Source organism: Lissotriton vulgaris, chromosome 3_2 (assembly GCF_964263255.1).
Source record: "Lissotriton vulgaris chromosome 3_2, aLisVul1.2, whole genome shotgun sequence".
NCBI classification, from domain to species: domain Eukaryota; kingdom Metazoa; phylum Chordata; class Amphibia; order Caudata; family Salamandridae; genus Lissotriton; species Lissotriton vulgaris.
The window spans coordinates 272,614,419-272,629,255 of NC_141690.1; the positions used below are offsets into that span (position 1 = coordinate 272,614,419).

Consider the following 14,837-nt stretch of genomic DNA (forward strand, 5'->3'; position numbering starts at 1 on the left):
TGCATTACATGAGGAAAAAGTGGCGGGGAGGAGCGGTGAGCCTAGGTGAAATACAGGAGGGGATGAGCAGTGAGCATTAAATGAAGCAAAAGATGTAGCACACCGTGCATTACAAAAGTGAGTGCATTACAAAAGTGAGAATCGTGAGCCAACAAAATACAACAGCTAGCAAACGGTGCATTACATAAGCAAAATGTGACGTGTGCAGGTTACAAAAGCGTACAAAGGAAACATAGAGGTATAATACTGCAATATATGAAGGAACGATCCGGGGGACCCACGGACAACGTCGGGGCAGGCGAGGGTCCTGAAGCATGATTGCCTTCGGACAAGGTCGGGACGGGCTGCTAGTATATATATATATATATATATTACCTTATCAACCCCCAAACCTTAACCCGCACACACCCTAAAATCACTCCTGGCACAAAAATACAACTACCTGAGAAACACTCAAAATACTCTTGTCACTCAAAGACCCTTACCTACCCTAAACCCTAAAAACTGCCTTGCCACCCAAATAACACTACTTGCCCTAAACTCTAAAAATACCCTTGTGACACAAATGACACTTACCCACCCTAAACCCTAAAATTACCCTTCCCACCCAAGTACCCCTGTCCACCCTAAAAATACACTTCCCACCCTTAACCCTGAAAAGTTCCTTGCCACCAAAATACCCCTACGCCCCCTAAACCCAAAAAATCCCCTTGCCACACAAATACCCTTATCCACTTTAAACCCTAAAAACAGTCTTGCCAACTAAAGACCCCTACCCACTGTTGCCATCCAAATACCCGAGCCCATCCTAATCACCCTACATGTCCCCTTGCCACCCAAATGCTCTTACTCACCTGACACCCTAAAAATCCCTTTGCCGCCGGAGTACCATAACCAAGCTAAACCCCCCAAAATCCCCTGCCACCCAAATAACCATTTCCACACTAAACCCTAAAAATCCTGCGGAAATCAAATACCTTTAACCCCCCTGAACCCTAAAAATCTCATTGCCACCCAAATGCCCTTACCCTACTGAAAGCCTAAAAAATCTCCTTCCTGCCCAAATACCCATACGCACCCTAAACCCCCAAAAATTCCCTGGCCACCTAAATACTCTTACGCGCCTCTGGCTTACATATATATATATATACTTTCATTATTCTTTGTAAGGGCGTGCATGGTAAAGGCATTTGGTTTGTAAAACTTTGGGTGGTGAAGGCGCATGCGTTGTAATGGATGCGTGGTAATGGTATTGCGTGGTTCTGACCTCATTTTAAAGGTTGTTTCCCCTTACAAACACCCATATAGGACTTTGATAAAGAATCCTTTCTGTTTCTTTTTTAAAAATTCAAGTGAAAAAAGTCTGAAAATAACCCCGAGTGTTTGGCTACAAAAGTCTAATCCATGAAACTGTGCAATGTGTGTTTTTCCCAAAAACCTGGCTTACAAAACACTTCTCTGTTATTTGAATATTGTTTCAGGAGACTGTACACGAAGATTGAACAATCTGTGTGAGATATACAAAGGTATTATGTTATTTTACTCTGCCCCATTCCCCTTCGTCAGCGCATTTGGCAGCGCCTTGAACTGCATCAGTTTAGTTTATGCACTATGTCAAATCCTCTCTTGTGCTTTAACTACATATAGGAGGCAGGAGGCGCCTGACTTGCCTCTTGGTTCTTACTGGCATCGCACTGAGGCAGGGCGGTAAAATGAATGTTTCTAAGTTCACCTTAAGTGATGATCACTTTTAGCAAATGACTCAGTTCAGCGATTTAAACTTAGGTACTGAAGTGAAACGCTCCTAACGTTAGAAGGAAAACTTTTTCGAAATGGGAAACTTGCTTTTTCTGTGATTGCAGGATATTTGGTGCACGATTTACTTCCCCAATATGTTGCTGGCTCAGCTGGATCAGGGGCACTTTGAGCTCAGTTTGACCCCCCTGGCTCGGCTCTGGCTCGGCTCTCCCTGCTAGGTTGCTGGCTCGCCCACTCCATGGTTTACATAAAGTTCTGCCTAACACTGTTTGCTCAGATTGCCTTGTGCTGGTAACTCTGCTGCCCTCACTCCCCTGTAGGAGGCATCAAGTCTGAAATTCCAAAGGTCCTTCTTCTGATGGAAGTGATTTTCCTAAGAAGTTGTTTGATATGGAAAATTGACTAATGGCTCTGTGATAGCACCCTGTTATCGCCCAGACCGCCAGGGCATGTTTGTGTAAGGATGGGGTCCAGATATGGCACTGTATAAATACAGTACACTTAGGAACTCAGGAAACATCTTTACTTGGAGACGCAGAAGGTGTGGGTGAGTACCGCTCTCTGTGGGCCAAGAAGTCCTTATTAAGATGTGGGTGAGTACCACTCTTTGTGGTACAAGAAGTCCTTATTAAGATGTGGGTGAGTACCACTCTTTGTGGTACAAGAAGTCTTTGTGAAGGTGTGGGTGAGTACCTCTCTCTGTGGTTAAAGAAGTCTTTGTTAAGGTGTGGATGAGTACCGCTCTCTGTGGTAAAAGAAGTCTTTGATAAGGTGTGAGTGAGTACCACTCCCTCTGGTAGAAGAAGTCTTTGTGAAGGTGTGAGGACCGCTCAATGTGGTAAAATAAGTATTTGTTAAGCTTTGGGTGAGTACCTCTCTGTGGTAAAAGAAGCCTTTGTTAAGGTGTGGGTGAGTACCGCTCTCTGTAGTGATAGAAGTCTTTGTTAAGCTTTTGGTGAGTACCTCTCTGTAGTAAAGGAAGTCTTTGTTAAGGTGTGAGTGAGTGCCGCTCTCTGTAAATAAAGAGGTCTTTGCTAATGTGTTAGTAAGTACCACTCTCTGTGGTAAATACAAGTTTTTTGTTAAGGTGTGGGTAAGTACCACTCTCTGTGGTTAAAGAAGTCTTTGTTAAGGTGTGAGAGTGTACCGCTCAATGTGGTAAAATAAGTTTTTGTTAAGCTTTGGGTGACTACTGCTCGCTGTGGTACAAGAAGTCCTTGTTAAGATGTGGGTGAGTACCACTGTCTGTGGTACAAGAAGTCCTTGTTACGATACCACTCTCTGTGGTACAAGAAGTCTTTGTGTAGGTGTGGGTGAGTACCACTCTCTGTTATAAAAGAAATCCTTGTTAAGATGTGGGTGAGTAGCACTCTCTGTGGTACAAGAAGTCCTTATTAAGATGTGGGTGAGTATCACTCTTTTTGGTACAAGAAGCCTTTGTGAAGGTGTGGGTGAGTACCGCTCTCTGTGGTTAAAGAAGTCTTTGTTAAGGTGTGGGTGAGTACTACTCTCTGTGGTTAAAGAAGTATTTGTTAAGGTGTGGGTGAGTACTGCTCTCTGTGGTAAAAGAAGTCTTTGTTAAGGTGTGAGTAAGTACCGCTCAATATGGTAAAATAGGTCTTTGTTGAGATTTGGGCGAGTACCACTCTCTGTGGTAAAAGAAGTCTTTGTTAAGGTGTGGGTGATTACCGCTCTCTGTAGTGAGAGAAGTCTGTGTTAAGCTTTGGGTGGGTACCGCTCTCTGTGGTAAAAGAAGTCTTTGTGAAGGTGTGAGTGCCGCTCAATGTGGTGAAATAAATCTTTGCTGAGATTTGCATGAGTACCGCTCTCTGTGGTAACAGAAGTCTTTGATAAGGTGTTAATGACACAGAAGGCCATTGGCGATTATCAATCCTCTAGGGACAAACTCTATGAAACTGGGGAACAAGCGGGTAGAGCACTGGCGCTAAAAATTAGACAGGATAAGACGAAGAATATTATCTCTAGTATAAAGGAGGGAGGGACGGGTTATACGGAACCAAAGGATATTCTACGAGTGTTTAAAAACTTCTATCAATCACTCTATAATGAAGAAAGGGATGCTAGTAGTATCTGTGAGGAGCCTTGGAATAGAGGTCAAGGTCTGGGGGAACAGGAGAGAATGGAGCTGGATAAGGGCCTGACAATGAGCAAGATAAAAGAGGCCCTACAGGATCTAGCGGTAGGCAAGGCTGTTGGCCCGACGGTATTCCTTTGGAAGTCTATAAGAGTATCGAATTGGAGATTGCCCCTATGTTATTGGATCTCTTTAACGGGATTATATATACAGGTATAACACCAGAATCTTGGACAGAAACAAATATAATCATGTTTCACAAGAAAGGAAAACCAAAGGAAGACCCGGGGGCATACCGGCCAATCTCGCTCATAAATGCAGATGCAAAGCTTTATTCAAAGGTGTGGGCTAGAAGATTGGGGAGGGTCATTGGGGGTCTTGTCTCTCCGTGGCAGCATGGGTTCGTTCCAGGGCGGGGTACCACCGATCACACCAGGCGTGCTATAACGCTGTTCGATGCCCATGCGGTCTCGGGGGGGGGGGGGATGGCCATGATCCTCCTCGATGCTGAAAAAGCCTTTGACCGTGTGGTATGGAAACATCTATGGGGTATACTGTCTGGTAGAGGTATTGGTCCTAAGATCATGAGCGCCCTCAAGGCAATGTACCAAGATCCAACAGCTCGAGTACAAGTAATGGGGGAACGATCAGATAAAATTACAATTAAGAGGGGGACGAGTCAAGGGTGTCCCAGCTTGCCGATTCTTTTCTCTCTATATATTGATCCCTTGATTCTGAAGATTTTAGGTTGTGCACAGATTAGCCCAGTAATATTTAATGGTTATGAAAATAAATTATTGGCGTATGCTGATGATCTAGCAGTTTTAACTCCTGATCCCGAGCAGGCGCTTCCAGTTCTGGTTCGTTTAGCTAAGGAATTTGGTACCCGGTCTGGGTATTTATTGAATGAAGGAAAGACGCAAATAATATATACCAAATATATGATTAAGGCTGATGATAGATTTGTAGATTCGGGGTATACCTAGGGGTGAGAATAAATGCATCTGTTGATAAAATTGTCTGGGATAATTATGTGCCTCTGATGAAGAACATAGAGGATAATTTGAAAAGAATTGATGTGCTACACTTATCCCTGATTGGTAGGGTTAATGCGTTAAAAATGACAATGTTCCCTAAAATACTATATCTGTTTCGGGCAATTCCTCTCTTCGTGGAAGAGAAATTGATGAAAAGGATTGAGGCAATATTTATAAAATTTATATGGCAGTATGGGAAGATCAGGCGCTCTTCAAAATTTATGTCATTGCCCCGGGAAAGAGGTGGGCTGGCTATGCCGAATCTTAGGCTCTACCATTGGACGTGCCTGCTGACTGAAATGACTAAACTTTTTCAATCAGGCGAGAACTCGAATAGTGGAAACGAAGGTATTCTATCTCCACCTTCTATCTTTGAGTTATTATTGGGGAGAAAGGCTATGGGTGTATTGCTGTCTGAGGTGGGCCGCCGCTATTATAAAAGATCACGATACAAGGTAATTAAAGGGGCTTGGAGGGTTTGGAATGCGGCTCAAAAAAAATTGATAAATATCCCAAAAATAAATTCCTACCTCCATCTTTGGAACTCTAGCCTTCTCCCTCAACTGGGTACAGATTGGAACACCCTGATGTGGAAAGAGAGGGGAGTAAAAACGCTGGGTGATATTATGATAGGGGATACGATTCTCGGGTTTGAAAGTATACAACAGAAGTTTGATATTCCTTCTAATCAGTGGTTTCTGTATGCCCAGATAGTTAGAACTTTGGCTGCTGTTAGACCGCGGATCTCCTTGGGGAATAGTAATGCATTGATCGATTATCTATCAAAGGGGGGTAAAAAGATTAAAATAGTATATAACTTCCTGTTATCAGGAATACAGGATGATATGGAAAAAATGGAGGCATCTTTAGCGGAGAAATTGGGGGATCCAGATGTCGATCTTGATAAGGCCCTACTCCTAAACAAAAAGTTATTCCGTTCATCAAACCTGAGGGCACAGCTTTACAAGACTCTATTTAGTCTATATTATACCCCAGCAGCTCTATGTTTGGGGGGTAAAGGGGGATGATAACTGCCCTAGGTGCAATCAGGGCCCTGCGGATTTGGCACACATGTTCTGTCTATGTGATAAGTTAATTCCAATTCGTAGGGAAATTATGAAATTTTGGGAGGGGGTGTTAGCCTGTAAAATTAATTTAACTCTTACTTTGATGATATTGAGCACGGATAACAATTTGGAACTGAAGAAAGATGTAGAAGCCTTGGTCTTTATATCAGTGGCGATACTCAGGATTCTCATTTCGGCTGGGTGGAAGGATACCGTAGCTCCATCTTTCCAAATGTGGCTAGCCAGACTGCTGGGAATGCATAATATAGAATTGTGTTTGTATGAGTATAAGGGTAGGAAAACCCGAGATTTGGGCAGGAGCATGTGGGGACCGATTAAAAGGTGGCGAGATTTAAGAATCTAAAAAATGAATGAGTTTTTGATATTGGTGTGCTTTTAATCCCTTATAATAATGATCAGTGTTGATTTTCGATAATGTATTGAGATAATGTATATGAATTTATGAAATGTTGTAACATAGGTTTTATCTTTTATAATGGGATTCGGATTCTTGTATAATTTATGTATATTTATGAAGCAGACTAATGGGGTGAGACAGATGGGGTGATTTTGAATAATGAACTTTGTATATATTTTTGTACCAGAGACTCTCAATAAAATATAAAAAAAAAAAAGAAAATAAGTCTTTGTTAAGGTGTGGGTGAGTACCACTCTCTGAGGTTAAATAAGTCTTTGTTAAGGTGTGGGTGAGTACCATTCTCTGTGGTTAAAGAAGTATTTGTTAAGGAATGGGTGAGTACCGCTCTCTGTGGTAAAAGAAGTCTTTGTTAAGGTGTGAATACCGCTCAATGTGGTAAAATAAGTCTTTACTGAGATTTGGGTGAGTACCGCTCTCTGTGGTAAAATAAGTCTTTGTGAAGGTGTGAGTGAGAACCACTCCCTCTGGTAAAATACGTTTTTGTGAATGTGTGAATGGTACTCAGTCAAAATATCGAATCTTTAATTTCGACTTACACTTATATCGAGTTGCTAATATCGAAGGGACAGAATATCGATGTCCAGAATATCGATGGACAGAATATCGACCCTAAGGTAAGTAATATCGAAATTACTTATATCGATAGCATATATATCGATGTAAGTAATATCGACATTACTTATATCGATAGCATATATATCGATGTAAGTAATTTCGATTTACTAATATGTGTTAGAAATTTTAGTTAAGTATTTAAATTAATTGTTATAATATGTGTTTAATATTTTATATATAAAAAATATATATAAAAGTAAATTATATGTTTTACTACCAGAGCGGGTTGTGGGTTTTTAGGGGAATAGGGTGGGAAGTAATTTATTTGTAATTAATTAATAATTTTTTAATGATTTATTTATTTTGTAATTAAATATTAATTGGCAATTAATTATTTTAATTGATTAATTGATTAATTAATTGATAATTTATGTATATTTATAAGTAAATTATATGTTTTACTACTGGAGCGGGTTGTGGGTTTATAGGGGAATAGGGTGGGAAGTAATTTAATTGTAATTAATTAAATAATTTTTAAGCATATTTTAATGTGTAATTAATTATTAATTGGTAATTAATTTTATTAATTGATAAATTAATTATTTATTGGTAATTAATTTTTTTAATTGATAAATTAATTCTTTAATTGGTAATTAATATTTTTAATTGATAAAGTAATTATTTAATTGGTAATTAATGTAATTTTTAAATAAATGTAATGTGTTACTACTGGAGCGGGTTGTCGGTTTATAGGGGAATAGGGTGGGGACTGATTTAATAACAAATAATTTATTATATTTTTATGTATATTTTATTTTTTAATAAAAAAATTATTTGCAATTAATTATTTCAATTGATTAAGTAATTATTTAATTGATAATTAATTTTCAATTAAATGTTATGTGATAGTACTGGAGCGTGTTGTGTGTTTATAGGGGAATAGGGTGGGGTGGGAATAGTAATATTTACCCTTACGCTATCCAACACTTTCCCTACTGTTGCACCCTCTGGAGTGGGAATAGTAATTTTTACCCCTACGCTATCCAACACTTTCCCTACTGTTGCACCCTTTGGAGTGAGAATAGTAATTTTTACCCACCCGCTATCCAACGCTTTCCCTACTGTTGCACCCTCTGGAGTGGGAATAGTAATTTTTACCCCTACGCTATCCAACACTTTCCCTACTGTTGCACCCTCTGGAGTGAGAATAGTAATTTTTACCCACCCGCTATCCAACGCTTTCCGTACTGTTGCACCCTCTGGAGTGGGAATAGTCATTTTTACCCCTACGCTATCCACAACTTTCCCTACTGTTGCACCCTCTGGAGTGAGAATAGTAATTTTTACCCACCCGCTATCCAACGCTTTCCCTACTGTTGCACCCTCTGGAGTGGGAATAGTAATTTATACCCCTACGCTATCCAACACTTTCCCTACTGTTGCACCCTCTGGAGTGAGAATAGTAATTTTTACCCATCGTTATCCAACGCTTTCCCTACTGTTGCACCCTTTGGAGTGGGAATAGTAATTTTTACCCTTACGCTATCCAACACTTTCCCTACAGTTGCACCCTCTGGAGTGGGAATAGTAATTTTTACCCCTACGCTATCCAACACTTTCCCTACTGTTGCACCCTTTGGAGTGAGAATAGTAATTTTTACCCACCCGCTATCCAGCGCTTTCCCTACCGTTGCACCCTCTGGAGTGGGAATAGTAATTTTTACTCACCCGCTATCCTACACTTTCCCTACTGTTGCACCCTCTGGAGTGGGAATAGTAATTTTTACCCCTACGCTATCCAACACTTTCCCTACTGTTGCACCCTCTGGAGTGAGAATAGTAATTTTTACCCACCCGCTATCCTACGCTTTCCCTACTGTTGCACCCTCTGGAGTGGGAATAGTAATTTATACTTATACGCTATCCAACACTTTCCCTACTGTTGCACCCTCTGGAGTGGGAATAGTAATTTTTACCCACCCGCTATCCAACGCTTTCCCTACTGTTGCACCCTCTGGAGTGGGAATAGTAATTTCTACCCTTACGCTATCCAACACTTTCCCTACTGTTGCACCCTCTGGAGTGGGAATAGTAATTATTGTTAAGTAAGTATATATTATATATGATTTGTTAATTTGTAATTTTTTTTTAATTAAATATGTAATATTTATTTTTTTTAACATTATTAAATATATTTAAATATGTTTAAGTAATTTATAAGTATTATTTACAGTATTTTTCATGTTTATTTAAACCCAAAAAAAAACGATATATTTAACAACGATATTTTTAACATCGATATTATTTTTTCGATATTTTGGTACTTACCATGTTGTACATAGGGCGTCGATATTCTTGCAATCGATATAATTGCGCCGATATATGTGTAAGTCGAAATTATGTCTGTCGAAATTCTGTCATAGATCCGTGTGAATACAGCTCAATGTGGTAAAAGAAGTCTTTGTTAAGCTTTGGGTGAGTACCTCTCTGTGGTAAAAGAAGTCTTTTGGTTAAGGTGTGGGTGAGTACCGCTCTTTGTAGTGATAGAAGTTTTTGTTAAGCTTTTGGAGAAGTGTGGCTCACCGGTTAGAGGAGGCAGACCCGGACGCAGAGGTCAGACCCGGGACCAGGGTTCAATCCCCAACGCGGCAGGATCTTGAGCTCAAAATGTCCACGGACTCGATAATTCTCACCTCAGTGCCTACTCGAATCATGGGTTCACACTCTGCAACTCTGGGCAATAGCTTGCTTAATCTCCACTACAGCCCCACCGCGATGGGATGCCTGGCTTTCACCTTGGGGATGCCCAGTAGGGGTTATCTCGCAGGGAAAAGCCAGAACGGGTTCCCAAAGCAAGCGCCTTGAGACCTTACAGTGAAGGTCGCTATATAAGAACGTATGATTTACGATTTACGATTTACGATTTATTTGGTGAGTACCTCTTTGTAGTAAAGGAAGTCTTTGTTAAGGTGTGAGTGAGTGCCGCTCTCTGTAATAAAAGAGGTCTTTGCTAAGGTGTGAGTAGGTACCACTCTCTTTGGTAAAAAAAAGTTTTTGTTAAGGTGTGGGTGAGTACAGCTGTCTGTGGTTAAAGAAGTCTTTGTTAAGATGTGGGCGATTACCGCTCTCTGTGGTAAAAATAAGTCTTTTTTTAAGGTGTGGGTGAGTACCGCTCTCTGCAGTGAAAGAAGTCTTTGATAAGGTGTGGGTGAGTACCGCTCTCTGTGGTAAAATAAGTCTAGTTAAGGTGTGGGTGAGAACCGCTCTCTGTGGTAAAAGAAGTCTTTGTTAAGGTGTGGGTGAGTACCGCTCTCTGTAGTGAAAGAAGTCTTTGATAAGGTGTGGGTGAGTACCGCTCTCTGTGGTAAAAGAAGTCTTTGTTAAGGTGTGAGTGAGTACCGCTCAATGTGGTAAAATAAGTATTTGTTAAGGTGTGGGTGAGTACCTGGCAAACAAAGGGCCCGATTCACAGAAATAACTTAAGACAAATTCCTAAACTTACTTCTTTTGGTATTCACAGAAGTTAGGATTTTGTCTTAAGTTTGTCTTAAGAAAAACTTAAGACAGACTTAGGACAGACTTAAGTTAGGATTTTGTCTTCAGTCTGTCTTAAGTTTGTCTTAAGACAAACTTAAGACAAAATCCTAACTTCTGTGAATATCAAAAGTAGTAAGTTTAGGATTTTGTCTTAAGTTAGTTCTGTGAATCGGGCCCAAAGTCTTTATGAAGGTGTAGTGAGTACCGCTCTCTGTGGTAAAAGAAGTCTTTCTTCTAGTTTTATTCATGGGTTGTTAAAGCAGGGACACAGCTTGGAGTCCAAGCCAATCCCTTAAGCCTGTAGTATATTTGGTATTCTTCTTTGTAGATGTTACTGCACCAGGTGTAACTTTTTTACTGGTGTGATCTCATCGGTGCTATTCGCATGTGCTGAGGTTGTACGATTTAGGGGAAAAACAAACTCACCCTGCAAAAGTCTGTAATTGAACTGTGTGCTCCAAATGGTAAAGATTCCACATTCGATTAGGCTACCTGTTGTTTTGAAAGCACTCAGGACTCCGCCACCCCAGAGACTTGTCTCTGTTATCCGCTGCAGCCTGTGATTGGTACATTTTCCCCAAATTATGGCTCTGATTAGAGCGAGACTGTTCCTGCTGGCTGGTGTTCCTGGCCCTCAACAATTCCAAGTTTCAGGATTTACCTAAGTTAGGCTGATTGATTATTGCCCATTGGCTGACAGGCATTAACTGCTGTTAATACACCTCCCCTTATATGCCCCAGCCATTGGCAGGGGTCCATAATTGCAGGGCTAGCAATTAACAACTGTTAATAGTTTGGGTAGGGGACAACCCCACTTAGTTAATTATCTCCTAAATGAACAATTCCAGAGGGTTTTAACCTCAAAGGGACTGCAAAGGCGCTGGCCGGCGGGGTGGCCCAAATGGGCCAGACCCCTTTCCCGTTCCTCGGGGTGCTCTCTCTTCACATGAAATATCATATTGGACCAAGTCTGTTTGTCTTACTGTAACTTTGATAATCACATTTTGTGATTGTTATTGCTGAGTCTCCCTACAACATTTTTTTTAAATATTTTCTTTTAGGTGGTACTATAGTGTAACAAATCAAAAGCTTGGTTAGTTTGATAGGTAAAGGAGTGCGCTGTATTTATTTTCAGACACTTACACAACCAAATCCTTGTGATATGTTTACAAAATTTGACTCTGAATATTCATGGGAACTTTCAAAAGATGTTCTATTCTTTTCTGTTTTAAAAAAATATATATTAACAAGTTCTGCAAATTTTAAGAACTGATTAAAACACTCTCTAGTGTAAAATCAGAATTTTTTATGTGAATTCATTTTGTTTGTAAATTTTGAGTATGGGAATCAGTAGTTACAATATTCTTCATCCAGAATTTTCATTAAAAAAGTCAACATTTCCTCTCTTATTCAAGGTCACACATTTTGTCTGAATCTTTTCGTTAATGAAGGTGCCTGGCTGTGCAGCACAGTACATTGGCATGCACCTCTGCTTTTTGCACCTACAGGGGAGCTAACAGAGTCTCCCACTGTTACTGTTCCTTTTTATGCTAAGGGTTACCGCTGCTCCTGGTTGCATCTTTGGGATTGCAATGGAGCTTCCAGTGACTACAGCTGCTTCTGTCTTGGAGATGCTACTGCAGTGTAGCTCCTCGCGGCTGCTCCTGTTTCTGTCATTCTACTACAGTGTAGCTCCTCCTGCCTATGGCTGAGCCTGTTTCTGTCATTCTGCTGCAGTGTAGCTCCTCCTGGTTAATGCTGCTCCTGTCATCCTACTGCAGTGTAGCTCCTCGCGGCTGCTCCTGTTTCTGTCATTCTACTGCAGTGTAGCTCCTCGTGGCTATGTCTGCTCCTGTTTCTGTCATTCTACTGCAGTGTAGCTCCTCGTGGCTGTGTCTGCTCCTGTTTCTGTCATTATACTGTAGTGTAGCTCCTCGTGGCTATGGCTGTTACTGTTTCTGACATTCTGCTGCAGTGTAGCTCCTCGTGGCCGCTCCTGTTTCTGACATTCTGCTGCAGTGTAGCTCCTCGTGGCCGCTCCTGTTTCTGACATTCTGCTGCAGTGTAGCTCCTCCTGGCTATGTCTGCTCCTGTTTCTGACATTCTGCTGCAGTGTAGCTCCTCCTGGCTATGGCTGCTCCTGTTTCTGTCATTCTACTACAGTGTAGCTCCTCGTGGCTGCTCCTGTTTCTGTCATTCTGCTGCAGAGTAGCTCCTCATGGCCGCTCCTGTTTCTGTCATTCTGCTGCAGTGTAGCTCCTCGTGGCTGCTCCTGTTTCTGTCATTCTGCTGCAGTGTAGCTCCTCGTGGCTGCTCCTGTTTCTGACATTCTGCTGCAGTGTAGCTCCTCGTGGCTGCTCCTGTTTCTGACATTCTGCTGCAGTGTAGCTCCTCCTGGCTATGGCTGCTCCTGTTTCTGTCATTCTACTACAGTGTAGCTCCTCCTGGTTATGGCTGCTCCTGTTTCTGACATTCTACTACAGTGTAGCTCCTCCTGGCTATGGCTGAGCCTGTTTCTGTCATCCTACTGCAGTGTAGCTCCTCGTGGCTGTGTCTGCTTCTGTTTCTGTCATTCTGCTGCAGTGTAGCTCCTCGTGGCTATGTCTGCTCCTGTTTATGTCATTCTATGCAGTGTAGCTCCTCGTGGCTATGTCTGCTTCTGTTCCTGTCATTCTGCTACAGTGTAGCTCCTCGTGGCTATGGCTGCTCCTGTTTCTGTCATTCTATGCAGTGTAGCTCCTCGTGGCTGCTCCTGTTTCTGACATTCTGCTGCAGTGTAGCTCCTCGTGGCAACGGCTGCTCCTGTTTCTGTCATTCTACTACAGTGTAGCTCCTCCTGGCTATGGCTGCTCCTGTTTCTGTCATTCTACTACAGTGTAGCTCCTCCTGGCTATGGCTGCTCCTGTTTCTGACATTCTGCTTCAGTGTAGCTTCTCGTGGCTGTGTCTGCTTCTGTTTCTGACATTCTGCTGCAGTGTAGCTCCTCGTGGCAACGGCTGCTCCTGGTTCTGTCAGCAGAGTAGCTCCTCGTGGCTATGGCTGCTCCTGTTCTGTCATTCAGCTGCAGTGTAGCTCCTCGTGGCTATGGCTGCTCCTGTTCTGTCATTCTGCTGCAGTGTAGCTCCTCGTGGCTGTGGCTGCTCCTTGTTTCTTCCTTTCTGCTACAGTGTAGCTCCTCGTGGCTATGGCGGCTCCTGTTTCTGTCATTCTGCTACAGTGTAGCTCCTCGTGGCTATGGCTGTTCCTGTTTCTGTCATTATACTGTAGTGTAGCTCCTCATTGCAATAACTGCTCCTGTTTCTGTCATTCTGCTCCAGTGTAGCTCCTCGTGGCAACGGCTGCTCCTGGTTCTGTCAGCAGTGTAGCTCCTCGTGGCTGCTTCTGTCATTCTACTACAGTGTAGCTCCTCCTGGCTATGGCTGCTCCTGTTTCTGTCATTCTACTACAGTGTAGCTCCTCCTGGCTATGGCTGAGCCTGTTTCTGTCATTCTACTACAGTGTAGCTCCTCCTGGCTATGGCTGAGCCTGTTCCTGTCATTCTGCTTCAGTGTAGCTCCTCGTGGCTGCTCCTGTTTCTGTCATTCTACTACAGTGTAGCTCCTCCTGGCTATGGCTGAGCCTGTTCCTGTCATTCAGCTGCAGTGTAGCTCCTCATTGCAATAACTGCTCCTGTGTCTGTCATTCTGCTCCAGTGTAGCTCCTCGTGGCTATGTCTGCTCCTGTGTCTGTCATTCTGCTGCAGTGTAGCTCCTCGTGGCTATGACTGTTTCTGTCATTCTGCTGCTGTTTAGCTCCTTGTTCGGCTGCTCCTGTTTCTGACATTCTGCTGCAGTGTAGCTCCTCCTGGTTAATGCTGCTCCTGTCATCCTACTGCAGTGTAGCTCCTCGTGGCTGTGTCTGCTCCTGTTTATGTCATTCTGCTTCAGTGTAGCTCCTCGTGGCTGCTCCTGTTTCTGTCATTATACTGCAGTGTAGCTCCTCGTGGATATGTCTGCTCCTGTTCCTGTCATTCTGCTGCAGTGTAGCTTCGCCTGGTTATGGCTGCTCCTGTTTCTGTCATTATACTGTAGTGTAGCTCCTCTTTGCAATAACTGCTTTTGTGTCTTTCATTTTACTGCAGTGTAGCTCCTCGTGGCCGCTCCTGTTTCTGTCATTCTGCTGCAGTGTAGCTCCTCGTGGCTGTGGCTGCTCCTGTTTCTGTCATTCTGCTCCAGTGTAGCTCCTCGTGGCTATGGCTGCTCCTGTTTCTGTCATTCTATGCAGTGTAGCTCCTCGTGGCTGTTCCTGTTTCTGTCATTATACTGTAGTGTAGCTCCTCATTGCAATAACTGCTCCTGTTTCTGTCATTC

General features: G+C 42.4%; 1 protein-coding gene across 2 annotated transcripts in view; it reads left to right on the forward strand.

The window, feature by feature from the left end:
* The first annotated feature begins 2,036 nt into the window (after positions 1-2,036).
* LOC147725669 (endonuclease domain-containing 1 protein-like) overlaps positions 2,037-14,837 on the forward strand; it is a 74,158-nt gene continuing 61,357 nt past the window's right edge. Inside the window, exon 1 of one of the 2 annotated variants that reach the window (XM_086964343.1) lies at positions 2,037-2,305. The gene's annotated coding sequence lies outside the window, so the exon portion shown is untranslated. Of the gene's footprint in view, positions 2,352-14,837 lie in introns of both variants that reach the window. The other variant, XM_086964342.1, reaches the window with a different exon arrangement.